This window comes from Ambystoma mexicanum, chromosome 1p (genome assembly GCF_040938575.1).
Source record: "Ambystoma mexicanum isolate Mex_15411 chromosome 1p, UKY_AmexF1_1, whole genome shotgun sequence".
In the NCBI taxonomy this organism is placed as follows: domain Eukaryota; kingdom Metazoa; phylum Chordata; class Amphibia; order Caudata; family Ambystomatidae; genus Ambystoma; species Ambystoma mexicanum.
In genome coordinates this window covers 1,028,884,091-1,028,911,731 of record NC_090921.1, presented here as the reverse complement: position 1 = coordinate 1,028,911,731, position 27,641 = coordinate 1,028,884,091, and the positions used below count along the sequence as shown (strand labels likewise).

General features: G+C 41.5%; 4 non-coding genes across 4 annotated transcripts; all 4 read left to right on the top strand.

Moving 5' to 3' along the window:
• On the top strand, positions 1–86 carry TRNAY-GUA (transfer RNA tyrosine (anticodon GUA)). The gene is given in 2 exon segments: positions 1–37; positions 51–86. It is a non-coding gene; the product is annotated as a tRNA-Tyr (tRNA).
• Positions 87–8,826: 8,740 nt separating this feature from the next.
• TRNAY-GUA (transfer RNA tyrosine (anticodon GUA)) lies at positions 8,827–8,912 on the top strand. Its single transcript is given in 2 exon segments — positions 8,827–8,863; positions 8,877–8,912. It is a non-coding gene; the product is annotated as a tRNA-Tyr (tRNA).
• Positions 8,913–10,292: 1,380 nt separating this feature from the next.
• On the top strand, positions 10,293–10,378 carry TRNAY-GUA (transfer RNA tyrosine (anticodon GUA)). The gene is given in 2 exon segments: positions 10,293–10,329; positions 10,343–10,378. It is a non-coding gene; the product is annotated as a tRNA-Tyr (tRNA).
• A 9,601-nt stretch (positions 10,379–19,979) lies between these two features.
• TRNAY-GUA (transfer RNA tyrosine (anticodon GUA)) lies at positions 19,980–20,065 on the top strand. Its single transcript is given in 2 exon segments — positions 19,980–20,016; positions 20,030–20,065. It is a non-coding gene; the product is annotated as a tRNA-Tyr (tRNA).
• The last annotated feature ends 7,576 nt before the right edge of the window (positions 20,066–27,641 follow it).

Sequence of the window (27,641 nt, the reverse complement as noted above, 5' to 3'; positions counted from 1 at the left end):
CCTTCGATAGCTCAGTTGGTAGAGCGGAGGACTGTAGTGGTAAAACAGGCATCCTTAGGTCGTTGGTTCAAATCCGGCTCGAAGGACTTTTGCCAAATGCACATTTTATTGAATACTTGGAAAGTAAAATACTTGGAAAATAACATAACAGACAATTTATAATTATATTATATTTCATCACTGAAAATAGATGCCTTTTGCTTTGAGGCTGTGGCCACGTTATTTTTCTGTCCAACACCAATCTTCGTTGGTTTCCTGTGAGGTGTTTTGGATCCCCATCTCTTGCTATGAACTGACAAAACAGCAGAATCCCCTTGACAATCTTGATTTCTCAAGGGAAATGGGAGAACACTATACACCATCCAAGATATTAAAATATTGTCAAGGCCGAACACTGATGAATACTCTGAGGAGATGGCCTGTGATGCGCCGCCTTTCAACTTTTCCTCCTTAGTATGGTGGTCAGTAACATGCGGGAGACTGCGGAGGCGCTCATTTTTTTAATTGGGAAACTGATGTGCTTTTACTCAATTCGGGAACCTCACAAGCCAAATTAGTAGTATTTTGCACGAATTGCAAGAGATGTTTGCATGTCGACGGTTGAAGTGGAAGCTCGTATTGAGTTTGCTAGAGAATAATTTGCCAAGCCTTCGATAGCTCGTCGCTGGTTCAAATCCGGCTCAAAGGACTTTTGCCAAATGCACATTTTATTGAATACTTGGAAAGTAAAATACTTGGAAAGTAAAATAACAGACAATTTATAATTATATTATATTTCATCACTGAAAATAGATGCCTTTTGCTTTGAGGCTGTGGCCACGTGATTTTTCTGTCCGACACCAATCTTCGTTGGTTTCCTGTGAGGTATTTTGGATCCCCATCTCTTGCTATGAACTGACAAAACAGCAGAATCCCCTTGACAATCTTGATTTCTCAAGGGAAATGGGAGAACACTATACACCATCCAAGATATTAAAATATTGTCAAGGCCGAACACTGATGAATACTCTGAGGAGATGGCCTGTGAGGCGCCGCCTTTCAACTTTTCCTCCTTAGTATGGTGGTCCGTAACATGCGGGAGACTGCGGAGGCGCTCATTTTTTTAATTGGGAACTGATGTGCTTTTACTCAATTCGGGAACCTCACAAGCCAAATTTGTAGTATTTTGCACGAATTGCAATAGATGTTTGCATGTCGACGGTTGAAGTGGAAGCTCGTATTGAGCTTGCTAGAGAATGATTTGCCAAGCCTTCGATAGCTCAGTTGGTAGAGCGGGGCATCCTTAGGTCGCTGGTTCAAATCCGGCTCGAAGGACTTTTGCCAAATGCACATTTTATTGAATACTTGGAAAGTAAAATACTTGGAAAGTAAAATAACAGACAATTTATAATTATATTATATTTCATCACTGAAAATAGATGCCTTTTGCTTTGAGGCTGTGGCCACGTTATGTTTCTGTCCAAGACCAATCTTCATTGGTTTCCTGTGAGGTGATTCGGATCCCCATCTCTTGCTATGAACTGGCAAAACAGCAGAATCCCCTTGACAATCTTGATTTCTCAAGGGAAATGAGAGAACACTATACACCATCCAAGATATTAAAATATTGTCAAGGCCCAACACGGCTGAATACTCTGAGGAGATGGCCTGTGAGGCGCCGCCTTTCAACTTTTCCCCCTTAGTATGGTGGTCAGTAACATGCGGGAGACTGCGGAGGGGGTCATTTTTTTAATTGGGAACTGATGTGCTTTTACTCAATTCGGGAACCTCACGAGCCAAATTTGTCGTATTTTGCACGAATTGCAAGAGATGTTTACAAGTCGACGGTTGAATTGGAAGCTCGTATTGAGTTTGCTAGAGAATGATTTGCCAAGCCTTCGATACCTCAGTTGGTAGAGCGGAGGACTGTAGTGGTAAAACAGGCATCCTTAGGTCGCTGGTTCAAATCCGGCTCGAAGGACTTTTGCCAAATGCAAATTTTATTGAATACTTGGAAAGTAAAATACTTGGAAAATAAAATAACAGACAATTTATAATTATATTATATTTCATCACTGAAAATAGATGCCTTTTGCTTTGAGGCTGTGGCCACGTTATGTTTCTGTCCAACACCAATCTTCATTGGTTTCCTGTGAGGTGTTTTGGATCCCCATCTCTTGCTATGAACTGGCAAAACAGCAGAATCCCCTTGACAATCTTGATTTCTCAAGGGAAATGAGAGAACACTATACACCATCCAAGATATTAAAATATTGTCAAGGCCCAACACGGCTGAATACTCTGAGGAGATGGCCTGTGAGGCGCCGCCTTTCAACTTTTCCCCCTTAGTATGGTGGTCAGTAACATGCGGGAGACTGCGGAGGGGGTCATTTTTTTAATTGGGAACTGATGTGCTTTTACTCAATTCGGGAACCACACAAGCCAAATTTGTAGTATTTTGCACGAATTGCAAGAGATGTTTACAAGTCGACGGTTGAAGTGGAAGCTCGTATTGAGTTTGCTAGAGAATGATTTGCCAAGCCTTCGATAGCTCAGTTGGTAGAGCGGGGCATCCTTAGGTCGCTGGTTCAAATCCGGCTCGAAGGACTTTTGCCAAATGCACATTTTATTGAATACTTGGAAAGTAAAATACTTGGAAAGTAAAATAACAGACAATTTATAATTATATTATATTTCATCACTGAAAATAGATGCCTTTTGATTTGAGGCTGTGGCCACGTTATTTTTCTGTCCGACACCAATCTTCATTGGTTTCCTGTGAGGTGTTTTGGATCCCCATCTCTTGCTATGAACTGGCAAAACAGCAGAATCCCCTTGACAATCTTGATTTCTCAAGGGAAATGGGAGAACACTATACACCATCCAAGATATTAAAATATTGTCAAGGCCGAACACTGATGAATACTCTGAGGAGATGGCCTGTAAGGCGCCGCCTTTCAACTTTTCCTCCTTAGTATGGTGGTCAGTAACATGCGGGAGACTGCGGAGGGGGTCATTTTTTTAATTGGGAACTGATGTTCTTTTACTCAATTCGGGAACCTCACAAGCCAAATTTGTAGTATTTTGCACGAATTGCAATAGATGTTTGCATGTCGACGGTTGAAGTGGAAGCTCATATTGAGCTTGCTAGAGCATGATTTGCCAAGCCTTCGATAGCTCAGTTGGTAGAGCGGGGCATCCTTAGGTCGCTGGTTCAAATCCGGCTCGAAGGACTTTTGCCAAATGCACATTTTATTGAATACTTGGAAAGTAAAATACTTGGAAAGTAAAATAACAGACAATTTATAATTATATTATATTTCATCACTGAAAATAGATGCCTTTTGATTTGAGGCTGTGGCCACGTTATTTTTCTGTCCGACACCAATCTTCATTGGTTTCCTGTGAGGTGTTTTGGATCCCCATCTCTTGCTATGAACTGGCAAAACAGCAGAATCCCCTTGACAATCTTGATTTCTCAAGGGAAATGGGAGAACACTATACACCATCCAAGATATTAAAATATTGTCAAGGCCGAACACTGATGAATACTCTGAGGAGATGGCCTGTAAGGCGCCGCCTTTCAACTTTTCCTCCTTAGTATGGTGGTCAGTAACATGCGGGAGACTGCGGAGGGGGTCATTTTTTTAATGGGGAACTGATGTGCTTTTACTCAATTCGGGAACCTCACAAGCCAAATTTGTAGTATTTTGCACGAATTACAATAGATGTTTGCATGTCGACGGTTGAAGTGGAAGCTCGTATTGAGCTTGCTAGAGACTGATTTGCCAAGCCTTCGATAGCTCAGTTGGGAGAGCGGAGGACTGTAGTGGTAAAACAGGCATCCTTAGGTCGTTGGTTGAAATCCGGCTCGAAGGACTTTTGCCAAATGCACATTTTATTGAATACTTGGAAAGTAAAATACTTGGAAAGTAAAATAACAGACAATTTATAATTATATTATATTTCATCACTGAAAATAGATGCCTTTTGCTTTGAGGCTGTGGCCACGTTATTTTTCTGTCCGACACCAATCTTCGTTGGTTTCCTGTGAGGTGTTTTGGATCCCCATCTCTTGCTATGAACTGACAAAACAGCAGAATCCCCTTGACAATCTTGATTTCTCAAGGGAAATGGGAGAACACTATACACCATCCAAGATATTAAAATATTGTCAAGGCCGAACACTGATGAATACTCTGAGGAGATGGCCTGTGAGGCGCCGCCTTTCAACTTTTCCTCCTTAGTATGGTGGTCAGTAACATGCGGGAGACTGCGGAGGCGCTCATTTTTTTAATTGGGAAACTGATGTGCTTTTACTCAATTCGGGAACCTCACAAGCCAAATTAGTAGTATTTTGCACGAATTGCAAGAGATGTTTGCATGTCGACGGTTGAAGTGGAAGCTCGAATTGAGCTTGCTAGAGAATGGTTTGGCAAGCTTTTGATAGCTCAGTTGGTAGAGGGGAGTGTAGTGGTAAAACAGGCATCCTTAGTTCGCTGGTTCAAATCCGGCTCGAAGGACTTTTGCCAAATGCACATTTTATTGAATACTTGGAAAGTAAAATACTTGGAAAATAACATAACAGACAATTTATAATTATATTATATTTCATCACTGAAAATAGATGCCTTTTGCTTTGAGGCTGTGGCCACGTTATTTTTCTGTCCAACACCAATCTTCGTTGGTTTCCTGTGAGGTATTTTGGATCCCCATCTCTTGCTATGAACTGACAAAACAGCAGAATCCCCTTGACAATCTTGATTTCTCAAGGGAAATGGGAGAACACTATACACCATCCAAGATATTAAAATATTGTCAAGGCAGAACACTGATGAATACTCTGAGGAGATGGCCTGTGAGGCGCCGCCTTTCAACTTTTCCTCCTTAGTATGGTGGTCAGTAACATGCGGGAGACTGCGGAGGGGGTCATTTTTTTAATTGGGAACTGATGTGCTTTTACTCAATTCGGGAACCTCACAAGCCAAATTTGTAGTATTTTGCACGAATTGCAATAGATGTTTGCATGTCGACGGTTGAAGTGGAAGCTCGTATTGAGCTTGCTAGAGACTGATTTGCCAAGCCTTCGATAGCTCAGTTGGTAGAGCGGAGGACTGTAGTGGTAAAACAGGCATCCTTAGGTCGTTGGTTGAAATCCGGCTCGAAGGACTTTTGCCAAATGCACATTTTATTGAATACTTGGAAAGTAAAATACTTGGAAAGTAAAATAACAGACAATTTATAATTATATTGTATTTCATCACTGAAAATAGATGCCTTTTGCTTTGAGGCTGTGGCCACGTTATTTTTCTGTCCGACACCAATCTTCGTTGGTTTCCTGTGAGGTGTTTTGGATCCCCATCTCTTGCTATGAACTGACAAAACAGCAGAATCCCCTTGACAATCTTGATTTCTCAAGGGAAATGGGAGAACACTATACACCATCCAAGATATTAAAATATTGTCAAGGCCGAACACTGATGAATACTCTGAGGAGATGGCCTGTGAGGCGCCGCCTTTCAACTTTTCCTCCTTAGTATGGTGGTCAGTAACATGCGGGAGACTGCGGAGGCGCTCATTTTTTTAATTGGGAAACTGATGTGCTTTTACTCAATTCGGGAACCTCACAAGCCAAATTAGTAGTATTTTGCACGAATTGCAAGAGATGTTTGCATGTCGACGGTTGAAGTGGAAGCTCGAATTGAGCTTGCTAGAGAATGGTTTGCCAAGCCTTCGATAGCTCAGTTGGTAGAGGGGAGTGTAGTGGTAAAACAGGCATCCTTAGGTCGCTGGTTCAAATCCGGCTCAAAGGACTTTTGCCAAATGCACATTTTATTGAATACTTGGAAAGTAAAATACTTGGAAAATAAAATAACAGACAATTTATAATTATATTATATTTCATCACTGAAAATAGATGCCTTTTGCTTTGAGGCTGTGGCCACGTTATGTTTCTGTCCGACACCAATCTTCGTTGGTTTCCTGTGAGGTGTTTTGGATCCCCATCTCTTGCTATGAACTGACAAAACAGCAGAATCCCCTTGACAATCTTGATTTCTCAAGGGAAATGGGAGAACACTATACACCATCCAAGATATTAAAATATTGTCAAGGCCCAACACGGCTGAATACTCTGAGGAGATGGCCTGTGAGGCGCGCCTTTCAACATTTCCCCCTTAGTATGGTGGTCAGTAACATGCGGGAGACTGCGGAGGGGGTCATTTTGCAAGAGATGTTTGAATGTCGACGGTTGAAGTGGAAGCTCGTATTGAGCTTGCTAGAAACTGATTTGCCAAGCCTCCGATAGCTCAGTTGATAGAGCGGAGGACTGTAGTGATAAAACAGGCATCCTTAGGTCGCTGGTTCAAATCCGGCTCGCAGGACTTTTGCCAAATGCACATTTCATTGAATACTTGGAAAGTAAAATAACAGACAATTTATAATTACATTATATTTCATCACTGAAAATAGATGCCTTTTGCTTTGAGGCTGTGACCACGTTATTTTTCTGTCCAACATGAATCTTCATTGCTTTCCTGTGAGGTGTTTTGGATCCCCATCTCTTGCTATGAGCTGGCAAAACAGCAGAATCCCCTTGACAATCTTGATTTCTCAAGGGAAATGAGAGAACACTATACACCATCCAAGATATTAAAATATTGTCAAGGCCCAACTAGGCTGAATACTCTGAGGAGATGGCCTGTGAGGTGCCGCCTTTCAACTTTTCCCCCTTAGTATGGTGGTCAGTAACATGCGGGAGACTGCGGAGGGGGTCATTTTTTTTATTGGGAACTGATGTGCTTTTACTCAATTCGGGAACCTCACAAGCCAAATTTGTAGTATTTTGCACGAATTGCAAGAGATGTTTACAAGTCGACGGTTGAAGTGGAAGCTCGTATTGAGTTTGCTAGAGTTGATTTGCCAAGCCTTTGATAGCTCAGTTGGTAGAGCAGAGGACTGTAGTGGTAAAACAGACATCCTTAGGTCGCTGGTTCAAATCCGGCTGGAAGGACTCTTGCCAAATGCACATTTTATTGAATACTTGGAAAGTAAAATACTTGGAAAGTAAAATAACAGACAATTTATAATTATATTATATTTCATCACTGAAAATAGATGCCTTTTGCTTTGAGGCTGTGACCACGTTATTTTTCTGTCCGACACCAATCTTCGTTGGTTTCCTGTGAGGTATTTTGGATCCCCATCTCTTGCTATGAACTGACAAAACAGCAGAATCCCCTTGACAATCTTGATTTCTCAAGGGAAATGGGAGAACACTATACACCATCCAAGATATTAAAATATTGTCAAGGCAGAACACTGATGAATACTCTGAGGAGATGGCCTGTGAGGCGCCGCCTTTCAACTTTTCCCCCTTAGTATGGTGGTCATTAACATGCGGGAGACTGCGGAGGGGGTCATTTTTTTAATTGTGAACTGATGTGCTTTTACTCAATTCGGGAACCTCACAAGCCAAATTTGTAGTATTTTGCACGAATTGCAAGAGATGTTTGAATGTCGATGGTTGAAGTGGAAGCTCGTATTGAGCTTGCTAGAGACTGATTTGCCAAGCCTTCGATAGCTCAGTTGGTAGAGCAGAGGACTGTAGTGGTAAAACAGGCATCCTTAGGTCGCTGGTTCAAATCCGGCTTGCAGGACTTTTGCCAAATGCACATTTCATTGAATACTTGGAAAGTAAAATAACAGACAATTTATAATTATATTATATTTCATCACTGAAAATAGATGCCTTTTGCTTTGAGGCTGTGGCCACGTTATTTTTCTGTCCAACACGAATCTTCATTGGTTTCCTGTCAGGTGTTTTGGATCCCCATCTCTTGCTATGAACTGGCAAAACAGCAGAATCCCCTTGACAATCTTGATTTCTCAAGGGAAATGAGAGAACACTATACACCATCCAAGATATTAAAATATTGTCAAGGCCCAACACGGCTGAATACTCTGAGGAGATGGCCTGTGAGGCGCCGCCTTTCAACTTTTCCCCCTTAGTATGGTGGTCAGTAACATGCGGGAGACTGCGGAGGGGGTCATTTTTTTAATTGGGAACTGATATGCTTTTACTCAATTCGGGAACCTCACAAGCCAAATTTGTAGTATTTTGCACGAATTGCAAGAGATGTTTACAAGTCGACGGTTGAAGTGGAAGCTCGTATTGAGTTTGCTAGAGAACGTTTTGCCAAGCCTTCGATAGCTCAGTTGGTAGAGCAGAGGACTGTAGTGGTAAAACAGGCATCCTTAGGTGGCTGGTTCAAATCCGGCTCGAAGGACTTTTGCCAAATGCACATTTTATTGAATACTTGGAAAGTAAAATACTTGGAAAGTAAAATAACAGACAATTTATAATTATATTATATTTCATCACTGAAAATAGATGCCTTTTGCTTTGAGGCTGTGGCCACGTTATTTTTCTGTCCGACACCAATCTTCATTGGTTTCCTGTGAGGTATTTTGGATCCCCATCTCTTGCTATGAACTGACAAAACAGCAGAATCCCCTTGACAATCTTGATTTCTCAAGGGAAATGGGAGAACACTATACACCATCCAAGATATTCAAATATTGTCAAGGCCGAACACTGATGAATACTCTGAGGAGATGGCCTGTGAGGCGCCGCCTTTCAACTTTTCCTCCTTTGTATGGTGGTCAGTAACATCCGGGAGACTGCGGAGGGGGTCATTTTTTTAATTGTGAACTGATGTGCTTTTACTCAATTCGGGAACCTCACAAGCCAAATTTGTAGTATTTTGCACGAATTGCAAGAGATGTTTGAATGTCGACGGTTGAAGTGGAAGCTCGTATTGAGTTTGCTAGAGTTGATTTGCCAAGCCTTCGATAGCTCAGTTGGTAGAGCGGAGGACTGTAGTGGTAAAACAGGCATCCTTAGGTCGCTGGTTCAAATCCGGCTCGAAGGACTTTTGCCAAATGCAAATTTTATTGAATACTTGGAAAGTAAAATACTTGGAAAGTAAAATAACAGACAATTTATAATTATATTATATTTCATCACTGAAAATAGATGCCTTTTGCTTTGAGGCTGTGGCCACGTTATTTTTCTGTCCGACACCAATCTTCGTTGGTTTCCTGTGAGGTGTTTTGGATCCCCATCTCTTGCTATGAACTGACAAAACAGCAGAATCCCCTTGACAATCTTGATTTCTCAAGGGAAATGAGAGAACACTATACACCATCCAAGATATTAAAATATTGTCAAGGCCCAACACGGCTGAATACTCTGCATAGCTCTCAACTCACACGCTTTTGGCGGGTGTCACCCGCCTTCTAAACAGCTGACTCACCCGCCAAGCCTCCTGCACGCCCATTCATTTCAATGGGCCTCTCACCCGCCAAAAATAAAATCGGGTGTTTTCACCCGCCTTTGTGACACAAATGGTTGAGAGCTATGTACTCTGAGGAGATGGCCTGTGAGGCGCCGCCTTTCAACTTTTCCCCCTTAGTATGGTGGTCAGTAACATGCGGGAGACTGCGGAGGGGGTCATTTTTTTAATTGGGAACTGATATGCTTTTACTCAATTCGGGAACCTCACAAGCCAAATTTGTAGTATTTTGCACGAATTGCAAGAGATGTTTACAAGTCGACGGTTGAAGTGGAAGCTCGTATTGAGTTTGCTAGAGAACGTTTTGCCAAGCCTTCGATAGCTCAGTTGGTAGAGCAGAGGACTGTAGTGGTAAAACAGGCATCCTTAGGTGGCTGGTTCAAATCCGGCTCGAAGGACTTTTGCCAAATGCACATTTTATTGAATACTTGGAAAGTAAAATACTTGGAAAGTAAAATAACAGACAATTTATAATTATATTATATTTCATCACTGAAAATAGATGCCTTTTGCTTTGAGGCTGTGGCCACGTTATTTTTCTGTCCGACACCAATCTTCATTGGTTTCCTGTGAGGTATTTTGGATCCCCATCTCTTGCTATGAACTGACAAAACAGCAGAATCCCCTTGACAATCTTGATTTCTCAAGGGAAATGGGAGAACACTATACACCATCCAAGATATTCAAATATTGTCAAGGCCGAACACTGATGAATACTCTGAGGAGATGGCCTGTGAGGCGCCGCCTTTCAACTTTTCCTCCTTTGTATGGTGGTCAGTAACATCCGGGAGACTGCGGAGGGGGTCATTTTTTTAATTGTGAACTGATGTGCTTTTACTCAATTCGGGAACCTCACAAGCCAAATTTGTAGTATTTTGCACGAATTGCAAGAGATGTTTGAATGTCGACGGTTGAAGTGGAAGCTCGTATTGAGTTTGCTAGAGTTGATTTGCCAAGCCTTCGATAGCTCAGTTGGTAGAGCGGAGGACTGTAGTGGTAAAACAGGCATCCTTAGGTCGCTGGTTCAAATCCGGCTCGAAGGACTTTTGCCAAATGCAAATTTTATTGAATACTTGGAAAGTAAAATACTTGGAAAGTAAAATAACAGACAATTTATAATTATATTATATTTCATCACTGAAAATAGATGCCTTTTGCTTTGAGGCTGTGGCCACGTTATTTTTCTGTCCGACACCAATCTTCGTTGGTTTCCTGTGAGGTGTTTTGGATCCCCATCTCTTGCTATGAACTGACAAAACAGCAGAATCCCCTTGACAATCTTGATTTCTCAAGGGAAATGGGAGAACACCATACACCATCCAAGATATTAAAATATTGTCAAGGCCGAACACTGATGAATACTCTGAGGAGATGTCCTGTGAGGCGCCGCCTTTCAACTTTTCCTCCTTAGTATGGTGGTCAGTAACATGCGGGAGACTGCGGAGGCGGTCATTTTTTTAATTTGGAACTAATGTGCTTTTACTCAATTCGGGAACCTCACAAGCCAAATTTGTAGTATTTTGCACGAATTGCAAGAGATGTTTGCATGTCGACGGTTGAAGTGGAAGCTCGAATTGAGCTTGCTAGAGAACGGTTTGCCAAGCCTTCGATAGCTCAGTTGGTAGAGGAGAGGACTGTAGTGGTAAAACAGGCATCCTTAGGTCGCTGGTTCAAATCCGGCTCGAAGGACTTTTGCCAAATGCAAATTTTATTGAATACTTGGAAAGTAAAATACTTGGAAAGTAAAATAACAGACAATTTATAATTATATTATATTTCATCACTGAAAATAGATGCCTTTTGCTTTGAGGCTGTGGCCACATTATTTTTCTGTCCAACACCAATCTTCTTTGGTTTCCTGTGAGGTGTTTTTTTGATCCCCATCTCTTGCTATGAACTGGCAAAACAGCATAATCCCCTTGACAATCTTGATTTCTCAAGGAAAATGAGAGCACACTATACACCATCCAAGATATTAAAATATTGTCAAGGCCCAACGCGGCTGAATACTCTGAGGAGATGGCCTGTGAGGTGCCGCCTTTCAACTTTTCCCCCTTAGTATGGTGGTCAGTAACATGCGGGAGACTGCGGACGGGGTCATTTTTTTAATTGTGAACTGATGTGCTTTTACTCAATTCGGGAACCTCACAAGCCAAATTTGTAGTATTTTGCAAGAATTGCAAGAGATGTTTACAAGTCGACGGTTGAAGTGGAAGCTCGTATTGAGTTTGCTAGAGAATGATTTGCCAAGCCTTCGATAGCTCGTCGCTGGTTCAAATCCGGCTCAAAGGACTTTTGCCAAATGCACATTTTATTGAATACTTGGAAAGTAAAATACTTGGAAAGTAAAATAACAGACAATTTATAATTATATTATATTTCATCACTGAAAATAGATGCCTTTTGCTTTGAGGCTGTGGCCACGTTATTTTTCTGTCCGGCACCAATCTTCGTTGGTTTCCTGTGAGGTATTTTGGATCCCTATCTCTTGCTATGAACTGACAAAACAGCAGAATCCCCTTGACAATCTTGATTTCTCAAGGGAAATTGGAGAACACTATACACCATCCAAGATATTAAAATATTGTCAAGACCGAACACTGATGAATACTCTGAGGAGATGGCCTGTGAGGCGCCGCCTTTCAACTTTTCCTCTTTAGTATGGTGGTCAGTAACATGCGGGAGACTGCGGAGGGGGTCATTTTTTTAATTGTGAACTGATGTGCTTTTACTCAATTCGGGAACCTCACAAGCCCAATTTAAAGTATTTTGCACGAATTGCAAGAGATGTTTGAATGTCGACGGTTGAAGTGGAAGCTCGTATTGAGCTTGCTAGAGACTGATTTGCCAAGCCTTCGATAGCTCAGTTGGTAGAGCGGAGGATTGTAGTAGTAAAACAGGCATCCTTAGGTCGCTGGTTCAAATCGGGCTCGAAGGACTTTTGCCAAATGCACATTTTATTGAATACTTGGAAAGTAAAATACTTGGAAAGTAAAATAACAGACAATTTATAATTATATTATATCACTGAAAATAGATGCCTTTTCCTTTGAGGCTGTGACCATGTTATTTTTCTGTCCAACACGAATCTTCATTGGTTTCCTGTGAGGTGTTTTGGATCCCCATCTCTTGCTATGAACTGGCAAAACAGCAGAATCCCCTTGACAATCTTGATTTCTCAAGGGAAATCAGAGAACACTATACACCATCCAAGATATTAAAATATTGTCAAGGCCCAACACGGCTGAATACTCTGAGGAGATAGCCTGTGAGGCGCCGCCTTTCAACTTTTCCCCCTTAGTATGGTGGTCAGTAACATGCGGGAGACTGCGGAGGGGGTCATTTTTTTAATTGGGAACTGATGTGCTTTTACTCAATTCGGGAACCTCACAAGCCAAATTTGTAGTATTTTGCACGAATTGCAAGAGATGTTTACAAGTCGACGGTTGAAGTGGAAGCTCGTATTGAGTTTGCTAGAGAATGATTTGCCAAGCCTTCGATAGCTCGTCGCTGGTTCAAATCCGGCTCAAAGGACTTTTGCCAAATGCACATTTTATTGAATACTTGGAAAGTAAAATACTTGGAAAGTAAAATAACAGCCAATTTATAATTATATTATATTTCATCACTGAAAATAGATGCCTTTTGCTTTGAGGCTGTGGCCACGTTATTTTTCTGTCCGACACCAATCTTCGTTGGTTTCCTGTGAGGTATTTTGGATCCCCATCTCTTGCTATGAACTGACAAAACAGCAGAATCCCCTTGACAATCTTGATTTCTCAAGGGAAATGGGAGAACACTATACACCATCCAAGATATTAAAATATTGTCAAGGCCGAACACTGATGAATACTTTGAGGAGATGGCCTGTGAGGCGCCGCCTTTCAACTTTTCCTCCTTAGTATGGTGGTCAGTAACATGCGGGAGACTGCGGAGGGGGTCATTTTTTTAATTGTGAACTGATGTGCTTTTACTCAATTCGGGAACCTCACAAGCCAAATTTGTAGTATTTTGCACGAATTGCAAGAGATGTTTGAATGTCGACGGTTGAAGTGGAAACTCGTATTGAGCTTGCTAGAGACTGATTTGCCAAGCATTTGATAGCTCAGTTGGTAGAGCGGAGGACTGTAGTGGTAAAACAGGCATCCTTAGGTCGCTGGTTCAAATCCGGCTCAAAGGACTTTTGCCAAATGCACATTTTATTGAATACTTGGAAAGTAAAATACTTGGAATGTAAAATAACAGACAATTTATAATTATATTATATTTCATCACTGAAAGGAGATGCCTTTTGCTTTGAGGCTGTGGCCACGTTATTTTTCTGTCCAACACGAATCTTCATTGGTTTCCTGTCAGGTGTTTTGGATCCCCATCTCTTGCTATGAACTGGCAAAACAGCAGAATCCCCTTGACAATCTTGATTTCTCAAGGGAAATGAGAGAACACTATACACCATCCAAGATATTAAAATATTGTCAAGGCCCAACACGGCTGAATACTCTGAGGAGATGGCCTGTGAGGCGCCGCCTTTCAACTTTTCCCCCTTAGTATGGTGGTCAGTAACATGCGGGAGACTGCGGAGGGGGTCATTTTTTTAATTGGGAACTGATATGCTTTTACTCAATTCGGGAACCTCACAAGCCAAATTTGTAGTATTTTGCACGAATTGCAAGAGATGTTTACAAGTCGACGGTTGAAGTGGAAGCTCGTATTGAGTTTGCTAGAGTACGATTTGCCAAGCCTTCGATAGCTCAGTTGGTAGAGCCGAGGACTGTAGTGGTAAAACAGGCATCCTTAGGTGGCTGGTTCAAATCCGGCTCAAAGGACTTTTGCCAAATGCACATTTTATTGAATACTTGGAAAGTAAAATACTTGGAAAGTAAAATAACAGACAATTTATAATTATATTATATTTCATCACTGAAAATAGATGCCTTTTGCTTTGAGGCTGTGGCCACGTTATTTTTCTGTCCGACACCAATCTTCGTTGGTTTCCTGTGAGGTATTTTGGATCCCCATCTCTTGCTATGAACTGACAAAACAGCAGAATCCCCTTGACAATCTTGATTTCTCAAGGGAAATGGGAGAACACTATACACCATCCAAGATATCAAAATATTGTCAAGGCCCAACGCGGCTGAATACTCTGAGGAGATGGCCTGTGAGGTGCCGCCTTTCAACTGTTCCCCCTTAGTATGGTGGTCAGTAACATGCGGGAGACTGCGGAGGGGGTCATTTTTTTAATTGGGAACTGATGTGCTTTTACTCAATTTGGGAACCTCACAAGCCAAATTTGTAGTATTTTGCACGAATTGCAAGAGATGTTTACAAGTCGACGGTTGAAGTGGAAGCTCGTATTGAGTTTGCTAGAGTTGATTTGCCAAGCCAACACGAATCTTCATTGGTTTCCTGTCAGGTGTTTTGGATCCCCATCTCTTGCTATGAACTGGCAAAACAGCAGAATCCCCTTGACAATCTTGATTTCTCAAGGGAAATCAGAGAACACTATACACCATCCAAGATATTAAAATATTGTCAAGGCCCAACACGGCTGAATACTCTGAGGAGATAGCCTGTGAGGCGCCGCCTTTCAACTTTTCCCCCTTAGTATGGTGGTCATTAACATGCCGGAGACTGCGGAGGGGGTCATTTTTTTAATTGGGAACTGATGTGCTTTTACTCAATTCGGGAACCTCACAAGCCAAATTCGTAGTATTTTGCACGAATTGCAAGAGATGTTTGAATGTCGATGGTTGAAGTGGAAGCTCGTATTGAGCTTGCTAGAGACTGATTTGCCAAGCCTTCGATAGCTCAGTTGGTAGAGCAGAGGACTGTAGTGGTAAAACAGGCATCCTTAGGTCGATGGTTCAAATCCAGATTGAAGGACTTTTGCCAAATGCAAATTTTATTGAATACTTGGAAAGTAAAATGCTTGGAAAATAAAATAACAGACAATTTATAATTATATTATATTTCATCACTGAAAATAGATGCCTTTTGCTTTGAGGCTGTGGCCACGTTATGTTTCTGTCCGACACCAATCTTCGTTGGTTTCCTGTGAGGTGTTTTGGATCCCCATCTCTTGCTATGAACTGACAAAACAGCAGAATCCCCTTGACAATCTTGATTTCTCAAGGGAAATGGGAGAACACTATACACCATCCAAGATATTAAAATATTGTCAAGGCCCAACACGGCTGAATACTCTGAGGAGATGGCCTGTGAGGCGCGCCTTTCAACTTTTCCCCCTTAATATGGTGGTCAGTAACATGCGGGAGACTGCGGAGGGGGTCATTTTTTTAATTGGGAACTGATGTGCTTTTACTCAATTCGGGAACCTCACAAGCCAAATTTGTAGTATTTTGCACGAATTGCAAGAGATGTTTACAAGTCGACGGTTGAAGTGGAAGCTCGTATTGAGTTTGCTAGAGAACGATTTGCCAAGCCTTCGATAGCTCAGTTGGTAGAGCCGAGGACTGTAGTGGTAAAACAGGCATCCTTAGGTGGCTGGTTCAAATCCGCCTCAAAGGACTTTTGCCAAATGCAAATTTTATTGAATACTTGGAAAGTAAAATACTTGGAAAATAACATAACAGACAATTTATAATTATATTATATTTCATCACTGAAAATAGATGCCTTTTGCTTTGAGGCTGTGGCCACATTATTTTTCTGTCCAACACCAATCTTCTTTGGTTTCCTGTGAGGTGTTTTTTTGATCCCCATCTCTTGCTATGAACTGGCAAAACAGCATAATCCCCTTGACAATCTTGATTTCTCAAGGAAAATGAGAGAACACTATACACCATCCAATATATTAAAATATTGTCAAGGCCCAACGCGGCTGAATACTCTGAGGAGATGGCCTGTGAGGTGCCGCCTTTCAACTTTTCCCCCTTAGTATGGTGGTCAGTAACATGCGGGAGACTGCGGAGGGGGTCATTTTTTTAATTGGGAACTGATGTGCTTTTACTCAATTCGGGAACCTCACAAGCCAAATTTGTAGTATTTTGCACGAATTGCAAGAGATGTTTACAAGTCGACGGTTGAAGTGGAAGCTCGTATTGAGTTTGCTAGAGAATGATTCGCCAAGCCTTCGATAGCTCAGTTGGTAGAGGAGGACTGTAGTGGTACAACAGGCATCCTTAGGTTGCTGGTTCAAATCCGGCTCGAAGGACTTTTGCCAAATGCAAATTTTATTGAATACTTGGAAAGTAAAATACTTGGAAAGTAAAATAACAGACAATTTATAATTATATTATATTTCATCACTGAAAATAGATGCCTTTTGCTTTGAGGCTGTGGCCACGTTATGTTTCTGTCCAACACGAATCTTCATTGGTTTCATGTGAGGTGTTTTGGATCCCCATCTCTTGCTATGAACTGGCAAAACAGCAGAATCCCCTTGACAATCTTGATTTCTCAAGGGAAATGAGAGAACACTATACACCATCCAAGATATTAAAATATTGTCAAGGCCCAACACGGCTGAATACTCTGAGGAGATGGCCTGTGAGGCGCCGCCTTTCAAATTTTCCCCCTTAGTATGGTGGTCAGTAACATGCGGGAGACTGCGGAGGGGGTCATTTTTTTAATTGTGAACTGATGTGCTTTTACTCAATTCGGGAACCTCACAAGCCAAATTTGTAGTATTTTGCACGAATTGCAAGAGATGTTTACAAGTCGACGGTTGAAGTGGAAGCTCGTATTGAGTTTGCTAGAGAATGATTTGCCAAGCCTTCGATAGCTCGTCGCTGGTTCAAATCCGGCTCAAAGGACTTTTGCCAAATGCACATTTTATTGAATACTTGGAAAGTAAAATACTTGGAAAGTAAAATAACAGACAATTTATAATTATATTATATTTCATCACTGAAAATAGATGCCTTTTGCTTTGAGGCTGTGGCCACGTTATTTTTCTGTCCGGCACCAATCTTCGTTGGTTTCCTGTGAGGTATTTTGGATCCCTATCTCTTGCTATGAACTGACAAAACAGCAGAATCCCCTTGACAATCTTGATTTCTCAAGGGAAATTGGAGAACACTATACACCATCCAAGATATTAAAATATTGTCAAGGCCGAACACTGATGAATACTCTGAGGACATGGCCTGTGAGGCGCCGCCTTTCAACTTTTCCTCCTTAGTATGGTGGTCAGTAACATGCGGGAGACTGCGGAGGGGGTCATTTTTTTAATTGTGAACTGATGTGCTTTTACTCAATTCGGGAACCTCACAAGCCAAATTTGTAGTATTTTGCACGAATCGCAAGAGATGTTTGAATGTCGACGGTTGAAGTGGAAACTCGTATTGAGCTTGCTAGAGACTGATTTGCCAAGCCTTTGATAGCTCAGTTGGTTGAGCGGAGGACTGTAGTGGTAAAACAGGCATCCTTAGGTCGCTGGTTCAAATCCGGCTCAAAGGACTTTTGCCAAATGTACATTTTATTGAATACTTGGAAAGTAAAATACTTGGAAAGTAAAATAACAGACAATTTATAATTATATTATATTTCATCACTGAAAATAGATGCCTTTTCCTTTGAGGCTGTGACCATGTTATTTTTCTGTCCAACACGAATCTTCATTGGTTTCCTGTGAGGTGTTTTGGATCCCCATCTCTTGCTATGAACTGGCAAAACAGCAGAATCCCCTTGACAATCTTGATTTCTCAAGGGAAATGAGAGAACACTATACACCATCCAAGATATTAAAATATTGTCAAGGCCCAACGCGGCTGAATACTCTGAGGAGATGGCCTGTGAGGTGCCGCCTTTCAACTGTTCCCCCTTAGTATGGTGGTCAGTAACATGCGGGAGACTGCGGAGGGGGTCATTTTTTTAATTGGGAACTGATGTGCTTTTACTCAATTTGGGAACCTCACAAGCCAAATTTGTAGTATTTTGCACGAATTGCAAGAGATGTTTACAAGTCGACGGTTGAAGTGGAAGCTCGTATTGAGTTTGCTAGAGTTGATTTGCCAAGCCAACACGAATCTTCATTGGTTTCCTGTCAGGTGTTTTGGATCCCCATCTCTTGCTATGAACTGGCAAAACAGCAGAATCCCCTTGACAATCTTGATTTCTCAAGGGAAATCAGAGAACACTATACACCATCCAAGATATTAAAATATTGTCAAGGCCCAACACGGCTGAATACTCTGAGGAGATAGCCTGTGAGGCGCCGCCTTTCAACTTTTCCCCCTTAGTATGGTGGTCATTAACATGCCGGAGACTGCGGAGGGGGTCATTTTTTTAATTGGGAACTGATGTGATTTTACTCAATTCGGGAACCTCACAAGCCAAATTCGTAGTATTTTGCACGAATTGCAAGAGATGTTTGAATGTCGATGGTTGAAGTGGAAGCTCGTATTGAGCTTGCTAGAGACTGATTTGCCAAGCCTTCGATAGCTCAGTTGGTAGAGCAGAGGACTGTAGTGGTAAAACAGGCATCCTTAGGTCGATGGTTCAAATCCAGATTGAAGGACTTTTGCCAAATGCAAATTTTATTGAATACTTGGAAAGTAAAATGCTTGGAAAATAAAATAACAGACAATTTATAATTATATTATATTTCATCACTGAAAATAGATGCCTTTTGCTTTGAGGCTGTGGCCACGTTATGTTTCTGTCCGACACCAATCTTCGTTGGTTTCCTGTGAGGTGTTTTGGATCCCCATCTCTTGCTATGAACTGACAAAACAGCAGAATCCCCTTGACAATCTTGATTTCTCAAGGGAAATGGGAGAACACTATACACCATCCAAGATATTAAAATATTGTCAAGGCCCAACACGGCTGAATACTCTGAGGAGATGGCCTGTGAGGCGCGCCTTTCAACTTTTCCCCCTTAATATGGTGGTCAGTAACATGCGGGAGACTGCGGAGGGGGTCATTTTTTTAATTGGGAACTGATGTGCTTTTACTCAATTCGGGAACCTCACAAGCCAAATTTGTAGTATTTTGCACGAATTGCAAGAGATGTTTACAAGTCGACGGTTGAAGTGGAAGCTCGTATTGAGTTTGCTAGAGAATGATTTGCCAAGCCTTCGATAGCTCGTCGCTGGTTCAAATCCGGCTCAAAGGACTTTTGCCAAATGCACATTTTATTGAATACTTGGAAAGTAAAATACTTGGAAAGTAAAATAACAGACAATTTATAATTATATTATATTTCATCACTGAAAATAGATGCCTTTTGCTTTGAGGCTGTGGCCACGTTATTTTTCTGTCCGACACCAATCTTCGTTGGTTTCCTGTGAGGTATTTTGGATCCCCATCTCTTGCTATGAACTGACAAAACAGCAGAATCCCCTTGACAATCTTGATTTCTCAAGGGAAATGGGAGAACACTATACACCATCCAAGATATTAAAATATTGTCAAGGCCGAACACTGATGAATACTTTGAGGAGATGGCCTGTGAGGTGCCGCCTTTCAACTTTTCCTCCTTAGTATGGTGGTCAGTAACATGCGGGAGACTGCGGAGGGGGTCATTTTTTTAATTGTGAACTGATGTGCTTTTACTCAATTCGGGAACCTCACAAGCCAAATTTGTAGTATTTTGCACGAATTGCAAGAGATGTTTGAATGTCGACGGTTGAAGTGGAAACTCGTATTGAGCTTGCTAGAGACTGATTTGCCAAGCCTTTGATAGCTCAGTTGGTAGAGCGGAGGACTGTAGTGGTAAAACAGGCATCCTTAGGTCGCTGGTTCAAATCCGGCTCAAAGGACTTTTGCCAAATGCACATTTTATTGAATACTTGGAAAGTAAAATACTTGGAAAGTAAAATAACAGACAATTTATAATTATATTATATTTCATCACTGAATATAGATGCCTTTTGCTTTGAGGCTGTGGCCACGTTATTTTTCTGTCCAACACGAATCTTCATTGGTTTCCTGTCAGGTGTTTTGGATCCCCATCTCTTGCTATGAACTGGCAAAACAGCAGAATCCCCTTGACAATCTTGATTTCTCAAGGGAAATGAGAGAACACTATACACCATCCAAGATATTAAAATATTGTCAAGGCCCAACACGGCTGAATACTCTGAGGAGATGGCCTGTGAGGCGCCGCCTTTCAACTTTTCCCCCTTAGTATGGTGGTCAGTAACATGCGGGAGACTGCGGAGGGGGTCATTTTTTTAATTGGGAACTGATATGCTTTTACTCAATTCGGGAACCTCACAAGCCAAATTTGTAGTATTTTGCACGAATTGCAAGAGATGTTTACAAGTCGACGGTTGAAGTGGAAGCTCGTATTGAGTTTGCTAGAGAACGATTTGCCAAGCCTTCGATAGCTCAGTTGGTAGAGCCGAGGACTGTAGTGGTAAAACAGGCATCCTTAGGTGGCTGGTTCAAATCCGGCTCGAAGGACTTTTGCCAAATGCACATTTTATTGAATACTTGGAAAGTAAAATACTTGGAAAGTAAAATAACAGACAATTTATAATTATATTATATTTCATCACTGAAAATAGATGCCTTTTGCTTTGAGGCTGTGGCCACGTTATTTTTCTGTCCGACACCAATCTTCGTTGGTTTCCTGTGAGGTATTTTGGATCCCCATCTCTTGCTATGAACTGACAAAACAGCAGAATCCCCTTGACAATCTTGATTTCTCAAGGGAAATGGGAGAACACTATACACCATCCAAGATATTAAAATATTGTCAAGGCCGAACACTGATGAATACTCTGAGGAGATGGCCTGTGAGGCGCCGCCTTTCAACTTTTCCTCCTTTGTATGGTGGTCAGTAACATCCGGGAGACTGCGGAGGGGGTCATTTTTTTAATTGTGAACTGATGTGCTTTTACTCAATTCGGGAACCTCACAAGCCAAATTTGTAGTATTTTGCACGAATTGCAAGAGATGTTTGCATGTCGACGGTTGAAGTGGAAGCTCGAATTGAGCTTGCTAGAGAACGGTTTGCCAAGCCTTTGATAGCTCAGTTGGTAGAAGAGAGGACTCCAGTGGTAAAACAGGCATCCTTAGGTCGCTGGTTCAAATCCGGCTCGAAGGACTTTTGCCAAATGCAAATTTTATTGAATACTTGGAAAGTAAAATACTTGGAAAATAACATAACAGACAATTTATAATTATATTATATTTCATCACTGAAAATAGATGCCTTTTGCTTTGAGGCTGTGGCCACATTATTTTTCTGTCCAACACCAATCTTCTTTGGTTTCCTGTGAGGTGTTTTTTTGATCCCCATCTCTTGCTATGAACTGGCAAAACAGCATAATCCCCTTGACAATCTTGATTTCTCAAGGAAAATGAGAGAACACTATACACCATGCAAGATATTAAAATATTGTCAAGGCCCAACGCGGCTGAATACTCTGAGGAGATGGCCTGTGAGGTGCCGCCTTTCAACTTTTCCCCCTTAGTATGGTGGTCAGTAACATGCGGGAGACTGCGGAGGGGGTCATTTTTTTAATTGGGAACTGATGTGCTTTTACTCAATTCGGGAACCTCACAAGCCAAATTTGTAGTATTTTGCACGAATTGCAAGAGATGTTTACATGTCGACGGTTGAAGTGGAAGCTCGTATTGAGTTTGCTAGAGAATGATTCACCAAGCCTTCGATAGCTCAGTTGGTAGAGGAGGACTGTAGTGGTACAACAGGCATCCTTAGGTTGCTGGTTCAAATCCGGCTCGAAGGACTTTTGCCAAATGCAAATTTTATTGAATACTTGGAAAGTAAAATACTTGGAAAGTAAAATAACAGACAATTTATAATTATATTATATTTCATCACTGAAAATAGATGCCTTTTGTTTTGAGGCTGTGGCCACGTTATGTTTCTGTCCAACACGAATCTTCATTGGTTTCATGTGAGGTGTTTTGGATCCCCATCTCTTGCTATGAACTGGCAAAACAGCAGAATCCCCTTGACAATCTTGATTTCTCAAGGGAAATGAGAGAACACTATACACCATCCAAGATATTAAAATATTGTCAAGGCCCAACACGGCTGAATACTCTGAGGAGATGGCCTGTGAGGCGCCGCCTTTCAACTTTTCCCCCTTAGTATGGTGGTCAGTAACATGCGGGAGACTGCGGAGGGGGTCATTTTTTTAATTGGGAACTGATATGCTTTTACTCAATTCGGGAACCTCACAAGCCAAATTTGTAGTATTTTGCACGAATTGCAAGAGATGTTTACAAGTCGACGGTTGAAGTGGAAGCTCGTATTGAGTTTGCTAGAGAACGATTTGCCAAGCCTTCGATAGCTCAGTTGGTAGAGCCGAGGACTGTAGTGGTAAAACAGGCATCCTTAGGTGGCTGGTTCAAATCCGGCTCGAAGGACTTTTGCCAAATGCACATTTTATTGAATACTTGGAAAGTAAAATACTTGGAAAGTAAAATAACAGACAATTTATAATTATATTATATTTCATCACTGAAAATAGATGCCTTTTGCTTTGAGGCTGTGGCCACGTTATTTTTCTGTCCGACACCAATCTTCGTTGGTTTCCTGTGAGGTATTTTGGATCCCCATCTCTTGCTATGAACTGACAAAACAGCAGAATCCCCTTGACAATCTTGATTTCTCAAGGGAAATGGGAGAACACTATACACCATCCAAGATATTAAAATATTGTCAAGGCCGAACACTGATGAATACTCTGAGGAGATGGCCTGTGAGGCGCCGCCTTTCAACTTTTCCTCCTTTGTATGGTGGTCAGTAACATCCGGGAGACTGCGGAGGGGGTCATTTTTTTAATTGTGAACTGATGTGCTTTTACTCAATTCGGGAACCTCACAAGCCAAATTTGTAGTATTTTGCACGAATTGCAAGAGATGTTTGCATGTCGACGTTTGAAGTGGAAGCTCGAATTGAGCTTGCTAGAGAACGGTTTGCCAAGCCTTTGATAGCTCAGTTGGTAGAAGAGAGGACTCCAGTGGTAAAACAGGCATCCTTAGGTCGCTGGTTCAAATCCGGCTCGAAGGACTTTTGCCAAATGCAAATTTTATTGAATACTTGGAAAGTAAAATACTTGGAAAATAACATAACAGACAATTTATAATTATATTATATTTCATCACTGAAAATAGATGCCTTTTGCTTTGAGGCTGTGGCCACATTATTTTTCTGTCCAACACCAATCTTCTTTGGTTTCCTGTGAGGTGTTTTTTTGATCCCCATCTCTTGCTATGAACTGGCAAAACAGCATAATCCCCTTGACAATCTTGATTTCTCAAGGAAAATGAGAGAACACTATACACCATCCAAGATATTAAAATATTGTCAAGGCCCAACGCGGCTGAATACTCTGAGGAGATGGCCTGTGAGGTGCCGCCTTTCAACTTTTCCCCCTTAGTATGGTGGTCAGTAACATGCGGGAGACTGCGGAGGGGGTCATTTTTTTAATTGGGAACTGATGTGCTTTTACTCAATTCGGGAACCTCACAAGCCAAATTTGTAGTATTTTGCACGAATTGCAAGAGATGTTTACATGTCGACGGTTGAAGTGGAAGCTCGTATTGAGTTTGCTAGAGAATGATTCACCAAGCCTTCGATAGCTCAGTTGGTAGAGGAGGACTGTAGTGGTACAACAGGCATCCTTAGGTTGCTGGTTCAAATCCGGCTCGAAGGACTTTTGCCAAATGCAAATTTTATTGAATACTTGGAAAGTAAAATACTTGGAAAGTAAAATAACAGACAATTTATAATTATATTATATTTCATCACTGAAAATAGATGCCTTTTGCTTTGAGGCTGTGGCCACGTTATGTTTCTGTCCAACACGAATCTTCATTGGTTTCATGTGAGGTGTTTTGGATCCCCATCTCTTGCTATGAACTGGCAAAACAGCAGAATCCCCTTGACAATCTTGATTTCTCAAGGGAAATGAGAGAACACTATACACCATCCAAGATATTAAAATATTGTCAAGGCCCAACACGGCTGAATACTCTGAGGAGATGGCCTGTGAGGCGCCGCCTTTCAAATTTTCCCCCTTAGTATGGTGGTCAGTAACATGCGGGAGACTGCGGAGGGGGTCATTTTTTTAATTGTGAACTGATGTGCTTTTACTCAATTCGGGAACCTCACAAGCCAAATTTGTAGTATTTTGCACGAATTGCAAGAGATGTTTACAAGTCGACGGTTGAAGTGGAAGCTCGTATTGAGTTTGCTAGAGAATGATTTGCCAAGCCTTTGATAGCTCGTCGCTGGTTCAAATCCGGCTCAAAGGACTTTTGCCAAATGCACATTTTATTGAATACTTGGAAAGTAAAATACTTGGAAAGTAAAATAACAGACAATTTATAATTATATTATATTTCATCACTGAAAATAGATGCCTTTTGCTTTGAGGCTGTGGCCACGTTATTTTTCTGTCCGGCACCAATCTTCGTTGGTTTCCTGTGAGGTATTTTGGATCCCTATCTCTTGCTATGAACTGACAAAACAGCAGAATCCCCTTGACAATCTTGATTTCTCAAGGGAAATTGGAGAACACTATACACCATCCAAGATATTAAAATATTGTCAAGGCCGAACACTGATGAATACTCTGAGGACATGGCCTGTGAGGCGCCGCCTTTCAACTTTTCCTCCTTAGTATGGTGGTCAGTAACATGCGGGAGACTGCGGAGGGGGTCATTTTTTTAATTGTGAACTGATTTGCTTTTACTCAATTCGGGAACCTCACAAGCCAAATTTGTAGTATTTTGCACGAATTGCAAGAGATGTTTGAATGTCGACGGTTGAAGTGGAAACTCGTATTGAGCTTGCGAGAGACTGATTTGCCATCCTTTGATAGCTCAGTTGGTTGAGCGGAGGACTGTAGTGGTAAAACAGGCATCCTTAGGTCGCTGGTTCAAATCCGGCTCAAAGGACTTTTGCCAAATGCACATTTTATTGAATACTTGGAAAGTAAAATACTTGGAAAGTAAAATAACAGACAATTTATAATTATATTATATTTCATTACTGAAAATAGATGCCTTTTGCTTTGAGGCTGTGGCCACGTTATTTTTCTGTCCAACACGAATCTTCATTGGTTTCCTGTCAGGTGTTTTGGATCCCCATCTCTTGCTATGAACTGGCAAAACAGCAGAATCCCCTTGACAATCTTGATTTCTCAAGGGAAATGAGAGAACACTATACACCATCCAAGATATTAAAATATTGTCAAGGCCCAACACGGCTGAATACTCTGAGGAGATGGCCTGTGAGGCGCCGCCTTTCAACTTTTCCCCCTTGGTATGGTGGTCAGTAACATGCGGGAGACTGCGGAGGGGGTCATTTTTTTAATTGGGAACTGATATGCTTTTACTCAATTCGGGAACCTCACAAGCCAAATTTGTAGTATTTTGCACGAATTGCAAGAGATGTTTACAAGTCGACGGTTGAAGTGGAAGCTCGTATTGAGTTTGCTAGAGTACGATTTGCCAAGCCTTCGATAGCTCAGTTGGTAGAGCCGAGGACTGTAGTGGTAAAACAGGCATCCTTAGGTGGCTGGTTCAAATCCGGCTCAAAGGACTTTTGCCAAATGCACATTTTATTGAATACTTGGAAAGTAAAATACTTGGAAAGTAAAATAACAGACAATTTATAATTATATTATATTTCATCACTGAAAATAGATGCCTTTTGCTTTGAGGCTGTGGCCACGTTATTTTTCTGTCCGACACCAATCTTCGTTGGTTTCCTGTGAGGTATTTTGGATCCCCATCTCTTGCTATGAACTGACAAAACAGCAGAATCCCCTTGACAATCTTGATTTCTCAAGGGAAATGGGAGAACACTATACACCATCCAAGATATCAAAATATTGTCAAGGCCCAACGCGGCTGAATACTCTGAGGAGATGGCCTGTGAGGTGCCGCCTTTCAACTGTTCCCCCTTAGTATGGTGGTCAGTAACATGCGGGAGACTGCGGAGGGGGTCATTTTTTTAATTGGGAACTGATGTGCTTTTACTCAATTTGGGAACCTCACAAGCCAAATTTGTAGTATTTTGCACGAATTGCAAGAGATGTTTACAAGTCGACGGTTGAAGTGGAAGCTCGTATTGAGTTTGCTAGAGTTGATTTGCCAAGCCAACACGAATCTTCATTGGTTTCCTGTCAGGTGTTTTGGATCCCCATCTCTTGCTATGAACTGGCAAAACAGCAGAATCCCCTTGACAATCTTGATTTCTCAAGGGAAATCAGAGAACACTATACACCATCCAAGATATTAAAATATTGTCAAGGCCCAACACGGCTGAATACTCTGAGGAGATAGCCTGTGAGGCGCCGCCTTTCAACTTTTCCCCCTTAGTATGGTGGTCATTAACATGCCGGAGACTGCGGAGGGGGTCATTTTTTTAATTGGGAACTGATGTGCTTTTACTCAATTCGGGAACCTCACAAGCCAAATTCGTAGTATTTTGCACGAATTGCAAGAGATGTTTGAATGTCGATGGTTGAAGTGGAAGCTCGTATTGAGCTTGCTAGAGACTGATTTGCCAAGCCTTCGATAGCTCAGTTGGTAGAGCAGAGGACTGTAGTGGTAAAACAGGCATCCTTAGGTCGATGGTTCAAATCCAGATTGAAGGACTTTTGCCAAATGCAAATTTTATTGAATACTTGGAAAGTAAAATGCTTGGAAAATAAAATAACAGACAATTTATAATTATATTATATTTCATCACTGAAAATAGATGCCTTTTGCTTTGAGGCTGTGGCCACGTTATGTTTCTGTCCGACACCAATCTTCGTTGGTTTCCTGTGAGGTGTTTTGGATCCCCATCTCTTGCTATGAACTGACAAAACAGCAGAATCCCCTTGACAATCTTGATTTCTCAAGGGAAATGGGAGAACACTATACACCATCCAAGATATTAAAATATTGTCAAGGCCCAACACGGCTGAATACTCTGAGGAGATGGCCTGTGAGGCGCGCCTTTCAACTTTTCCCCCTTAATATGGTGGTCAGTAACATGCGGGAGACTGCGGAGGGGGTCATTTTTTTAATTGGGAACTGATGTGCTTTTACTCAATTCGGGAACCTCACAAGCCAAATTTGTAGTATTTTGCACGAATTGCAAGAGATGTTTACAAGTCGACGGTTGAAGTGGAAGCTCGTATTGAGTTTGCTAGAGAACGATTTGCCAAGCCTTCGATAGCTCAGTTGGTAGAGCCGAGGACTGTAGTGGTAAAACAGGCATCCTTAGGTGGCTGGTTCAAATCCGCCTCAAAGGACTTTTGCCAAATGCAAATTTTATTGAATACTTGGAAAGTAAAATACTTGGAAAATAACATAACAGACAATTTATAATTATATTATATTTCATCACTGAAAATA